Source organism: Malus sylvestris, chromosome 1 (genome assembly GCF_916048215.2).
Source record: "Malus sylvestris chromosome 1, drMalSylv7.2, whole genome shotgun sequence".
Taxonomy (NCBI): Eukaryota; Viridiplantae; Streptophyta; class Magnoliopsida; order Rosales; family Rosaceae; genus Malus; species Malus sylvestris.
Window position 1 is genome coordinate 8,215,057 of NC_062260.1, and position 12,869 is coordinate 8,227,925.

The following is a 12,869-nucleotide window of genomic DNA, read 5'->3' on the forward strand; positions in this document are numbered from 1 at the left end:
ATAGACCTGAAGTTCTATTTGCATATTTTCTTGTTGCGTATTTATGTATATATATTTGTGTTTATCTGTAAGAACATATGAACCTGAAGTTCATAATTATTTTGAAAACATGCCTTTTTAGAAAACCTGAAGTTTTCCTTAAAAACATCACCCATGAAAACCCGAAGTTTTTTCATGTAAATTTAAACCAATACATGTCTATTAGAACCTAAATGTTCTACTCCTATGTGAATGGATTGATTTTTTTCTCCATTACACTATGTTGATGCACAAAATCAGTGAGAACTTTGGTACAACAGAAAATGTTAAGTTTGTGACCTCCGCTAGATTGCTCCGGTCACTAGTGTGGATAAGTATGTAAATAGATAGAGACAAGGAAGCAAACACAAGATGTACGTGGTTCACCCAGATTGGCTACGTCCACGGAGTAGAAAAGTTCTCATTAATTGTGAAGGGTTTAAACAAGTACATAGGTTCATGCTCTCCTTTAGTGAGTACTAGTGAATGATTTAGTACAAATGACATTAGGAAAATATTATGAGAGAATGATCTCTATTTATAGAAGAGAGTTTTTAGTTTCATTCTGACATTGACACGTGTCGTGTTGTGATTGACTTCTGATGTTGACACGTGTCGCGCTATGATTGGCTTCTGATGTTGACACGTGTCGCGCTGTGATTGGCCTCCTGGTTGGAGGGAAACTCTTCTGGGTCCTTGACGGTATAACATTGACCGGTGCTCGGTAGTTTCGGGATTAGTCAAGTATGATACAAACACACTACACATCTTGTCTATCTACTTTGTGATGGGAACATGTCGAATTTGAACAAACTCGACTTCACTGCTTTGGAGGTATTTGGAAGAAACTACCTCAAGTGGGTCTAAGATGTGAAGTTCCATCTCACTGCAAAGAATTTGCGTCCCGCCATTGAAGATGAGACGGACAATCCGGTTGGCAAAGCTAAGAAAGCCACTGCCATGATCTTCATCTGAAGACATATTCATGACGCATTGCGAACCAAGTACCTTGCTGAGGAAGATCCACGATCACTATGGGTCGCTTTAGCTGATCGTTTTGATCACAAAAAGGACATCTTCTTGCTTGAAGCAAGACATAACTAGCAAAATTTGCGCTTCCAAGAATTTAAGTTTGTGAATGAATATAATTATGAAGTTTATTGAATCCGATCACTTCTCAAGTTCTGTAACGAGACCTTGACCGAAGAAGATCTCTTGGAGAAAACCTATTCAACCTTCTCTGCCACTAATATTGTCTACAACAACAATATAAGGCTCAGAAGTTCACTATGTTTTCGGATTTGATCTCTAATTTACTACTCGCTGAAAAGAAGAATAAGTGATTGATGAAAAATCATCAAGCTCAACCTACTGGGGTGACTGTTGTGCCTGAAGCACATTATAGCACGAACCAACGCCCAAAACGCCAAATAGGTGTGGTAGGGGCAGCCAGAAGCCACCCCGACAAGGTCAACAGAACCAAGGCCCAACTAAAGGAGGAAATAAAGCCTAGAAGCGCCCTAACCTCGCTCCCAAGGCCCCAAACTTCAAGAATAAAGGCAAAGCAGCCAAAACTATGGATGCAAATATGTGATATCGTTGTGGTTCAAAGGACCATTGGTCCCGTGTTTTCCGAGCTCCCCAGAAGGTTGTAGCTGGATATCATTCTCGTCGTAAAAAGTTTGAATCAAACTTTATGCAAGTGCATGAACCAGAGAGTACCAAGATGGAGGTTTCTGACTTTCAAGAGGTCGTTACCCTTATGGAAGATTAGAATCTTAGACATAAACTATTTTTCTAGTTGAAATTTCGACATTGGGGCCGAATTCCACCTAGTGGCCGAACCCCTCTTGTGTTTTTGGTTAATTTTGAACAATTTTCCTTTATGTTTGGATTATTTGTTGGTGATTTGTCTTTGGATAATAAGTTTTTTAATTAATTACCATCCTTGAATACTTAAATTATTTTGAATGATATTTGTTTTTTAGAACTTTTATGCAAGTGACCAATTCAAATTAATTTTCATTCTAGGTATGACTAGTGGGAAAGTTAGTTGTCTGGTAGATAGTGCAACCACGCACACCATTTTGCGTGAACGCATCTATTTCATCAACTTCATACCTAAGAATGCACCTCTGACAACCCTCTCAGGTCCATCCAACCTGATTGAAGGATACGGTAAGGCACGTATAATATTGTCCAATGGTACAATTTTGACCATTGATGAAGCACTTTATTCTCCGCATTCCGGAAGAATGTTGTTAAGTTTTAAGGACATTAGAAATAATAATTACCATGCTGAAACCTATGTAGAAAACAAAGTTGAATTTATGTTCATAACTTCCTAGGAATATGGCCAGAAGCGTATTCTAGAGAAGGTGCAACATATCTTGAGTTGTCTGTATACTACGACCATACGCCCCATAGAAAGCCACATGTAGCCAGCCTTACCTCTGGACCGTGCACAAAATTACACTTTAGCATGATCATTTAGGACACCCTGGACGAATAGCGATACGCCGTATCCTCAAATCATCACACAGGCATCCACTAACTTGAAGTTTAGGTTCGATTCAAGGAATCGCATGTCAAACCTGTTATATAGGAAAGCTTATTATTAAGCCTTCTTATGACATGATTTGTTTGAATCCTCCTATTTTTCTACAAAGGATTCAGGGGGGCATTTGTGGACCGATTCACGCTCCCTACAAACCATTTAGATATTTTATGGTTTTGGTTGACGTTTCCACATGTTGGTAACACATGTGCTTGTTGTCCATAAGGAATGCTGCATTTTCCAAACTGTTGGCTTTGGTTATCAAGCTCAGGGCTCACCATCCTGATTATCTGATCAAATATATTCGATTAGATAATGCTGGAAAATTCACTTCTAAAACTTTTGATAACCATTGCATGTCTGTTGGGGTTGAAGTTGAACATCATGTACCCTATGTTCACACCCAGAACGGCTTGGCAGACGCATTCATTAAATGCTTACAAATGATTGCTCGATCGTTGGTCATATATACCAAGCTCTCGATCGCTGCTTGAGGCCATGCAATATTGCACACAGCCATGTTGGTTCGCCTGAGACCTGTCGCAACCTAACCATATAGTGCCATTCAGTTGGTTATCGGATATGAACTTGACATATTGCATCTGAGCGTTTTTTGTTGTGAGGTCTATGTGTCGATTTCACCGCCCTTCAGTACAAAAATGGGGCCTCAGCGAAGGATGGGAATCTATATCGGATATGATTCTCCTTCGATTATTCGTTACTTAAAACCTTTGACAGGTGATCTGTTTACCGCTATTTTCACGGATTGTCACTTCTATGAGATAGTCTTCCTGTCATGAAGGGGAGATAAGAACGTCAACATTCGTGATGAACGACACAAATTATCGTAGATGACTCCTACTTTGTCTTATTTAGATCTTTAAAGCATAGCTCAGAGCATGCCAAATGCTTTCATCGATTTAGTGTAAGTGACAAGATCACATATTACAGCTGCAAATGTACTTGCAAAGATGGATATACCAAATATACGACAAATTTCCCTCATGGAGGCTCGGGACACCACTTTGGCTGATCCATGTACATTAACAGCTATCCAATCATTGGCCTCTATACAAAAGAGTGGTAGACCACTTGGTTCAAAGGATTCACACCCCCGGAAGAGGAAACCCACAATACAGGCACCTGAAGAGCCTACTGTGAATTTGACTGTCGCTTACTTATTCTATCCAACTCATGAGGAAATTCTAGATTACGAAAGCGTCCTTGAAGAGACAAATCCACCTCATGAGAATCGTGAGATTTCGGTCTATTATGCTAGCTTAAATGATGTTTGGTGTAAAAATGAGATAATCATCAATGATGTATTAGCATATGCAATAGCTATTGAGATCATGTCGACGTAGAACCGATTGGTCAAATTGGAAACAAGCAATCCAAGTCAAACTCGAATCACTTGCGAAACGTAAGGTGTTTGGACCTATAGCTTTTACTCCTCCACATGTGAAGTCCGTTGGCTACAAGTGGGTTTTCGTTCGGAAGCGTAATGAGAAGAACGAAAGTGTGCTTTACAAAGCTCGTCTTGTTGCACAAGGCTTCTCATAACACACTATGATTGACTATGACAAAACTTATTCACCCGTTATGGATGTGATTACTTTTCACTACCTTATCAGTTTGGTAGTTTCCGAAAAGCTGAGTATGCTGCTGATGGACGTAGTAACTACGTATCTCTCTGGGGATCTTGATACGAAAATTTATTTAAAAGTTCCCAAATGACTTACATTGACTAGATCAAATATTTCTAAACCCCAAAACACACTATCAATTCAGCTTTGGCATTCACTCTACAGTTTGAAGCAATCAGGAAAAATGTGATATAACCGTCTAAGTAAGTATTTGACTAGTCAGGGATATGTGAACAATGAACTATGCCCGTGTGCATTTATTAATAAGTCACATTCCGGTTTTGCGATAGTTTCAGTATATATCAATGACATGAATCTCATCGGAACTCTTGAAGAGCTTGCGAGAACTGTCACGCACCTGAAGTTGGAATTTGAGATGAAAGATCTAGGAAAGACTCAATACTGTGTTGGTCTCGAGATAGAGCACCGTTCAGATGGAATCTTAGTACATCAAACGAACTACACCCAGAAGGTGTTATGCCGCTTTAACGAGGATAAAGCGAAGCCTTCGAGTATTCATATGGTTATTCGATCGCTTATTGCAAAACAAGATCCCTTTCGTCTGAATGAGGATGATGAAGAGATTTTGGAGCCTGAAGTTCCTTATCTAAGTGCGATAGGCGCTTTATTGTACTTAGCTCAATGCACTAGACTCAACATCTCCTTCACTGTTAATCTTTTGGCAAGATATAGTAATGCACCAACATGTGGACACTGGACTGGCGTTAAAGACATTTTCCGCTACCTTAAGGGCACTGCGGATTTGGGCTTGTTTTATCCATATGGATCCTCGAGTGATGCCACATCATCATTATCTTGAGTTGATTCCCTCCTTGTTGGTTATGCCGACGCAGGATACTTATTTGATCTGCACAAGGTGACCTCTCAAACGAGTTATGGCTTTACCGTTGGAAGCACCGCAATCTCTTAAAGGTCAAATAAACAGACCCTATTTGCCACTTCGTCTAACCATGCTGAAATTCTCACCTTATATGAACCAACTCTAGAATGCTTTTGGTTGAGAGCAGTTGTGGGCCATATTCGATGCTCCTACGATCTTTACCTCGTCGTTGATGTCCCGATAACGATCTATGAGGACAATGCAACATGCATTGAACATCTCAAGAAGGGTTACATCAATGGAGACAACACCAAGCACATTGCACCAAAGTTCTTCTTCTCACATCAACAACAAGAGCATCAGAAGATTAAAGTCACGCAAATCCGTTCACAAGACAATCTGGCCGACCTCTTCACCAAATCACTACCGAAGACGATGTTTCAGAAGCTGAATTTGTATGCGTAAACTTTTTGAGTTGTAACATTGCTAATTCTCTTTGGAATTGTGTCAAACTCAAGGGTAGTATCTTGAAGTATACTCGCTTGATCTTAATGTACTCTAATTCTTAAGATTAAGAGCATTTTTCCCACTGGGTTTTTGCTACCTAACTAGGTTTTAACGAGGCACCCACCTTGGGTTGATCATATCCCTGATGACATCCTGTAGATGTTTCATTTGACTTTGCATTACTCACGCATTTTCCTTAAACTATGGATTTTATCCTTACTTGGGTTTTTACCATAGCCATAGGGTTTTTTTTGAGACTTACTTCCTTATGCAAGTTCCTACCTTGTTGAGAATAGCGTGTTCCCATAATCAGTGCCGACGAGTCGACTTCCTCAAACCTCTACATGATGCCGAATCTTCTTGAGTATTTACACACTCAAGGGAGAGTGTTGTAAACTTCTAGTTTAAGTGTGATTGTGTAAATCCTAGCTTAGAATTGATTCTAGTTATTCTTTCCTATATGGACTTGTATTCCTTGGGGATGAAGGATTTCTTCTCTCCCTTATTACTATAAATAAAGACACTGCGTATGAGGAATAACACATTCCTCTACAACCCTACAAACACATATCTCTCTATATTTTCTCTCTGTGCTGCTGGCCTTCCTTCCCTTGTCAGATAAAAAAGGCCACAACAGTTTACATGTTTTTCTCTCATCTTTTTCTTTTTTCACAATAAAAAACGTACGTTTATAAAGTATAAAAAAGTATAAAAAAAGGGAAGTTTAACGAAAAGCATCTGGTACTATTCACTTTAACGAAAAACCACAATTTTACACTAAAAAGTTAATCCTGGTACTATTCACTTTACCCTTTATTTTGTCCTTATCATTAAAACTCAAAGTTTTCAAGCCATTTTCATTAGTTTTCCTTAAAAAAAAATGCTAGAATATTCATCTTTTTAAATTATATTTGTAAATAACATGATGGATGGGTTAATAATTGAACTTTGTTTTGGATGAGGATCTTCTTAGGATTCTTTAGAGATCCTCACATCTTATTCGCTCATTGTACATCGTGAGGTCAACTTTCGTTAAGTACTATTTATGTTTAATTTTAAATAATAATTTAAAATAATTAATGGTCACATGATATATGATGACCAGATAGAATCCAAATTCCTTCTTTTTAATAATTTAAAAAATAAAAAATATGATCTGTGTAACATCATATATTCGCCTATTTGTTCATCTGACTATATTGTCTGTGCGTTTTGATTTTGACATGTTTTTTTTTTTTTTCTATTCTTTTGCTTTGTGCCGACTTGATGAGTAGAAATTACAAATAGTTGTCTGCCACGTGCGCGGTGTGCCCATAGAATCTGATGATTTTCAGATCAACGAAATGCTGCGTATGTAAGGAAGCATAAAAACATGGGATTTGGATCCCATCCAGATCCAAATTGTGGGGATCATAGGGATCCTCATATCTTAGTCATTCATTGTGCATCGTATGGTAAAAAATCATTTGATTTTTTTTATTATTTAAAGTTAAACATAAATAGTACATGATGAAAACTGACCGTACGATATACGACGAACGGCTAGGATGTGAGGATCCCTAGGATCCCCACAAAGTGAATCCGGAGAGGATCCTCTTCTAAAAACATGAAAATAAAACGAAGAGAATCGACTCCTTCGGGGACCGAACCCAGACGCATGACTTTCATTGAAATTCGCCTTTATCCATTGGGACATGAATTCCTTCTTGTTATTCCAAACTATTATATAAATTTTTTTTAAAAAAAAAAGGAACAATTGATGGAAAGTCAGTGTTGTCTATCTCTTCCATAGCCACAATAGCAACAATCAAACTTATTAGCTCGGAGCATTAAACCCATGACCTTCCACATTTTTTTTATTGCTTGGACGTCGCTCTTTCTTCTTCCCATCTCTAAAAAGTGAGAGGATCCTCGCCGGATCCTCTTTGACCAGTTTTCGTCAGGTATTGTTTATATTAAATTTTAAATAAAAAAATTTATAATGATTTATAACTGCACGATATACAGATGTGATTTGAGAATCTCCGGAATCCTCACAAAAAGGATCCGACGAGGATCCCCACTCCTCTAAAAAAAACCCATTTCTCTGTTTGATAAAGCTCAAAGCTTTCCTTCTTTTTTGATCGACACTTTGACCAACTGGCCGAAAAAGAAAAACAAGAAATTGGGAAAATCAATGGAGTCCGTGGGATGATTGATAGTGACGATGGTTGATTGGTTGTATAGATTATAGAGGTCAAAGGAAGAGATGGGTGTCGTTAAAAAAAACAAAGGAAGAGATGGGTAGGTAGGCCTCAGTCATTTCGGAGCAAGGCTGCCCACTTTGTCTGCCTTCCTCAACCTCATGCCTAATGCAACATCACACAAATGTATTCCTCGGGTCCTGCAGCACATGGCGGCATAGCTTATCACTGACAACTCTATACAGAAGAAGTATGCTTTGGCCTGGCCTGAGTTTGCGCTATATTTGGACAGTGAGCTGTGAGAATTTTGCCTTCGATTCTTCTAATAATATTTTTGTTTACCTTAATAGAACATTGCATTGAGCAAGCCTTCTTCAAAAAGTGAATTATATGCATTTGCAATTTTGTTTAATTGTTGCTTTTTTGGTTTCAGATTGACTGGGTCGAGTTCATGCTCAGAAACCTTGTCTTGCACACTCGGAAGACTTTGAGGTTAAACAAGTTGAGGTGTGTACAAATTTTCACTGAACGATTCAACAGATGAAAATGTTACAAATTCATATGCTTTTGTGTAATGAATGCAGTTATGGGGCTTTGTATATGCTACCAAGTATGAGGAAGTAGTCGCTCTAAGCCGTATGGAGTCACCTGGGATTTGCCGATGGTGAATGCTTAATTTAGTTCGCATTCTTCTCTGATGGTGATGGTGGCTGTATCTTCACCTTAACAAAAGGTTAATTACGGTATCTGGAGCAGCGAGTATATTACGATTCTACATAAAAGTTACTCGATGTACATAAACAACACCTTAGCATTGTACAACGTCATTATATATGGTCCTTGCCAATGATACAACAAATAAGAGTTTACAAGTGCAAAATACCTTGCAATCTAGCCTCTCTTATTGTACACCAAATACTTTGTCAGCTATGTTGCACTGCAAAATTTTATAATGGATCATGACAAGGTTCTAAAAGACGCTAGGTACTAGTCGAAGACCGGATTAAGGTTTAACACCTAGGCACAGGTCTATGTAGATTAAAGTAAATTTATTATATATCTTATAAAAATAATTAAATTTATTATATAATTTGAAAAGAATTGAAAACTTATTATAATTGTGCCAATGTATATTTTCAAGAAACCATACTCAAGTTGCTATCTCAATTGCCCTTGCAAATTATTATCTTTTGTTTCAACTGATTTTATGGTTTTTTTTTTTTTTACTTTTTTGGGTTTGTACTTTGTGCTTGTGAGGCTGCAAGAATTTATTATTTGAAAATTATTTATCGAAAAGGTCTTTTTACGGAGATAGTAGGAATTATTATGAATTTACAGCTGGACCCATGAATTGATGACACATAGCAGCACCTGAGTGGCTAAGTTTTCCACGTGGGATTAGCCAACATGCCAGTCCAAAGACATTCGTCATGTTAGTAGTATACTAGGTGGAAAGTGAGTAGATAAGGTAGCCAAATTGCTAAACAAATATAAGTAGGAGGTGACCTTTGTTTACACGTATACGTACTGAAAGTTTGAATGGCCAATTTGATTTGTGCCTCTTTTTACACGTATGGATATTAACAAGTTTGAATGGCCAATTTGACTTGTGCCTCTTTATATGTCTTTATATAAATTAAACCCTAGTGGTATAGATATCTACAGTTTCATGCATTTGCATTAGGTTAGTACACCTCCTGCAAACATTGTGATAAGCCTCGAGCATTCGTATTATGATGACACATGTATACCAAGTGTCGAATCCTAATACTACATAGCCATGCGTCAATTTCATGAGTGTTCCATCTGTTTTCTTTATCCCATTCTGAATAGTTGTCAAGTTAATCCGGAAAAGGAACTTCGTTGGATTTTTTTATGAGCATCGCGTGATTGTGATTGTTTATCGTATATCGTGTGATCATAAATTATTTTAAAATTTAAAATTTAAAATTTAAAATTTAATATAAATAGCACCTAACGAAAATTGACCGTACGATGTATGATGAACGGTCACGATCACGAGATTTCTAGGATCAATAGGAAAATGATCAGTTGTGCAATTCAGGAAACCATGCAAAAAAATGTGTGTGTGTGTGTGTATATATAAATATTTATGTCTATATTTTTATATATTTATATATAATGAGAGAGATTAGAAAAGATAAGAGTGGAAGAAATACATGGTATTTAGACATGATCAAGAAGCTTATTTAAGTACGTAGAGTTTAGTTATTTCGGTAGTGATGTAGATTTTTAGTTTAGCTTTGGAATTCAAGTAGGGAAAATACGTCAGACCTTTATAGAAATTGATTTTATTAAATTTCGTGAAATGTTATAATATTCTTGATTTTTTTATTGATTAATGTGGTTGGATATTAATTGGCTAATTGCTTCAGTTGAGTGTTCACTTGTTATTGGTTATGGAATTATTGCTGAAATGTTATTCGTTGAGAATATACTGTGATATATGTGAAAGATGGAATGACATTATTTGTGCATCATTCATGTTGACGTGGTTGGAACTTTAGTGTTGAGATTGGTCTGGAAATGAGGGTAATTGGAAAGGATCTTTTGTGTAGTTGAATCTATTCATTGTAAACCAGGTCCTAGGCGAGCCCGGTATGCACATTAGAATAGGATATCGGCGAGATAAATTGTCGATGTGGGCTGGAGATCAATGAATTAGATAAGATGACTAACAAAAGGGGTTTATGAACTCGGGATATCTTATGGGGGTTAATTTGTATAATAGAATATTCGAACCACCACTGTAGTGGTGAAATGCACGGTATGGGACGTGCAGGTCCGCGTGTTTTATTATATTAGTTAATCGGAATAGTTGAAGAGGTTGCATTGCATTGCATTCATGCATTTTTATCAATAATAATTTGATATTTGGCCATATGATTTCATGACACCTAATTTAATATTGTCTATTTACTGTGATAATGTTATGTCTCTACTGAGCTATTAAAGCTCATCCCTCTATTGTTATGCAGGTTTACAAACTAGACATTCAAAAAGGTAGGCAGGATGAGATCGAATTAGTTGTGAGAATAAAATGTTTATTCATCTTTTTACTGTAGAATTTTAAAGAGTTCTTGATTTGTTTAAGAATCATGAGTTATTTTATAAGAAAAAATTTATTTTCCAACCCGTTTTAATTTCCTTTAATTTATTGAGCTTTTAACTCACGTTTCGGATTCAGGTTCGAGTTTTTATTACTGACCCCGGATTCGAGGCGTGACAGTGCTAAGTGGACTTACTATCATTCTGACCTAGTATATATGACTAGAAATCCTAGTGTACTTGTAACTTCCTGAAAGAACAAATGGCAGCAAGAAAGAAAGTATTTTCAACAATCCAATAGATCTTTGAGATGCATGGTGCCACAGCCCTTGAAAGTCCACTTTTGGAATTAAGAGAAACGCTTACGGCAAAATATGGGCAACATTGGGAGTCAATTTACAATCTTCGTGAAGAGATATTTCTCAACTTCAACTGTTGTCAAAGTAAGTGGAGTTTTGTTTTTATTTTTCATAGTTAATTTCAATGTTTTCCTTGTCGTGACTCATACAATGCAATGTGAAGAGGGAGTAAGGATAAAAGCTTAACTTCGTTCGATTCTTAGCACACGCTCTATTTTAGCCAATGATAACAACAATATAATCCTTCTTGATTATCATCTTGAATCATATGTGATCAATTATACTTTACATTAGATAGCATGAGTACTGGAATCGTAACTTTGGAAGTCTTCCACTTTCACTACATTAAATGACAGTTTTGTAGTTTTACTATATCATGCCATTTACCATGTGCCCTAAGCCCAATTTTCTCGACGCTGCGAAAGCGGAACCGAACCTAAGCCCAATTTTCTCAACGCTACAATACCTCACATAGTCTTTCTCCCCCTCTAAGCTCCAACAATGGCAGAGATAAAAGTAGAAAGCAATGAGAGTGGAAGACTTCCAAATATAAGATTCCAGTACTCATGCCATTTAATGTAAAGTATAATTGATCAGATATGATTCAAGATGACAATAAAGAAGGATTATTGTCACAGCCCGTCCTGAAATAAATTATCGATGGCGTGGAAGTTACTAAATTACCTTTGGATATGATTCAAGATGACAATCAAGAAGGATTATTGTCACAGCCCGTCCCGAAATAAATTATCGATGGCGTGGAAGTTACTAAATTACCTTTGGACGTTGAGATGTAATTGAGTTATGTGGTGGTGTGGTTTAAGTTTAAATTTATTTGGACAAATTCTAAATCTTTCCTAAGTTTTGGAACACTTAGGACTCAAAGTGTTTTCTTTAGTTTTGGTTGGTGACCCACGTGGACCCCCCCCCACACACACACAAACTCTCCCTCTCTCCCGTGCCTTCTCTCTCTCCTCCCTTTTGGATTTTTCAAAAAATCTGCACAAAACGTACGGACGAACTTCAAAACCAACCATACACGCACAGATCGAGGGTTCAAAGGGCACAATTGTGTTCCTAAGTTTCATACAAGTTGAATGGTACCATTTTTAGGTAAGAACTTCTTCGAAAACTCATGAAAACCCTAACCCGATTTTTGTCACTATTCATGCAATCGTAAAATCGTGTGTTTTTGAGGATTTCAAGCTCACAGGAAGCTTTAGGAGGTTCTCACGAAGCTCGGAGTGATTCGTTGGAAGAAATTAAACGTCAAATCATCGAGAACGACGGGTTTTAAGATTTGCCGGAATATCAAGGCTTTTTCCGGCGGGTTTCTGGTGATTTCAGGGCTCGACTCAGGTATGATTTTGTTCGTCTTGGTGAGATCTTCAAAATGGTTCAAGTTTCATGAAGTTTGGTGTTAAAATGAGAGAGAAATTAGGGTTAGAAACTTTTCAAAAATCCGGCAAATAGTTGCCGGCATCCGGTGACTCGTTGGGGAAGAAGAAGCATATTCTGTCAGTTTTGACGGAATATGCTAACGGCTAAGGTAACGCTGTTAGTTTTTAGATGGAATATCCTAGATTTTAACGGAATATTCCTGACGGCATTAACTGCCGCCGTCAGTGTGCCAAGCACGTGCCAGCGCGTGGGTGGAGTGTTTGGCCATGCCTTGGCCTGCTTGTGAGG

At 37.5% G+C, this 12,869-nt stretch overlaps 1 long non-coding RNA gene across 1 annotated transcript; it reads left to right on the forward strand.

Annotated features, from left to right (window-relative positions):
* Positions 1–7,704: 7,704 nt before the first annotated feature.
* On the forward strand, positions 7,705–8,632 carry LOC126585621 (uncharacterized). Its single transcript, XR_007610608.1, has 3 exons — positions 7,705–8,050; positions 8,186–8,259; positions 8,337–8,632. It is a non-coding gene; the product is annotated as an uncharacterized LOC126585621 (long non-coding RNA).
* Positions 8,633–12,869: the final 4,237 nt, after the last annotated feature.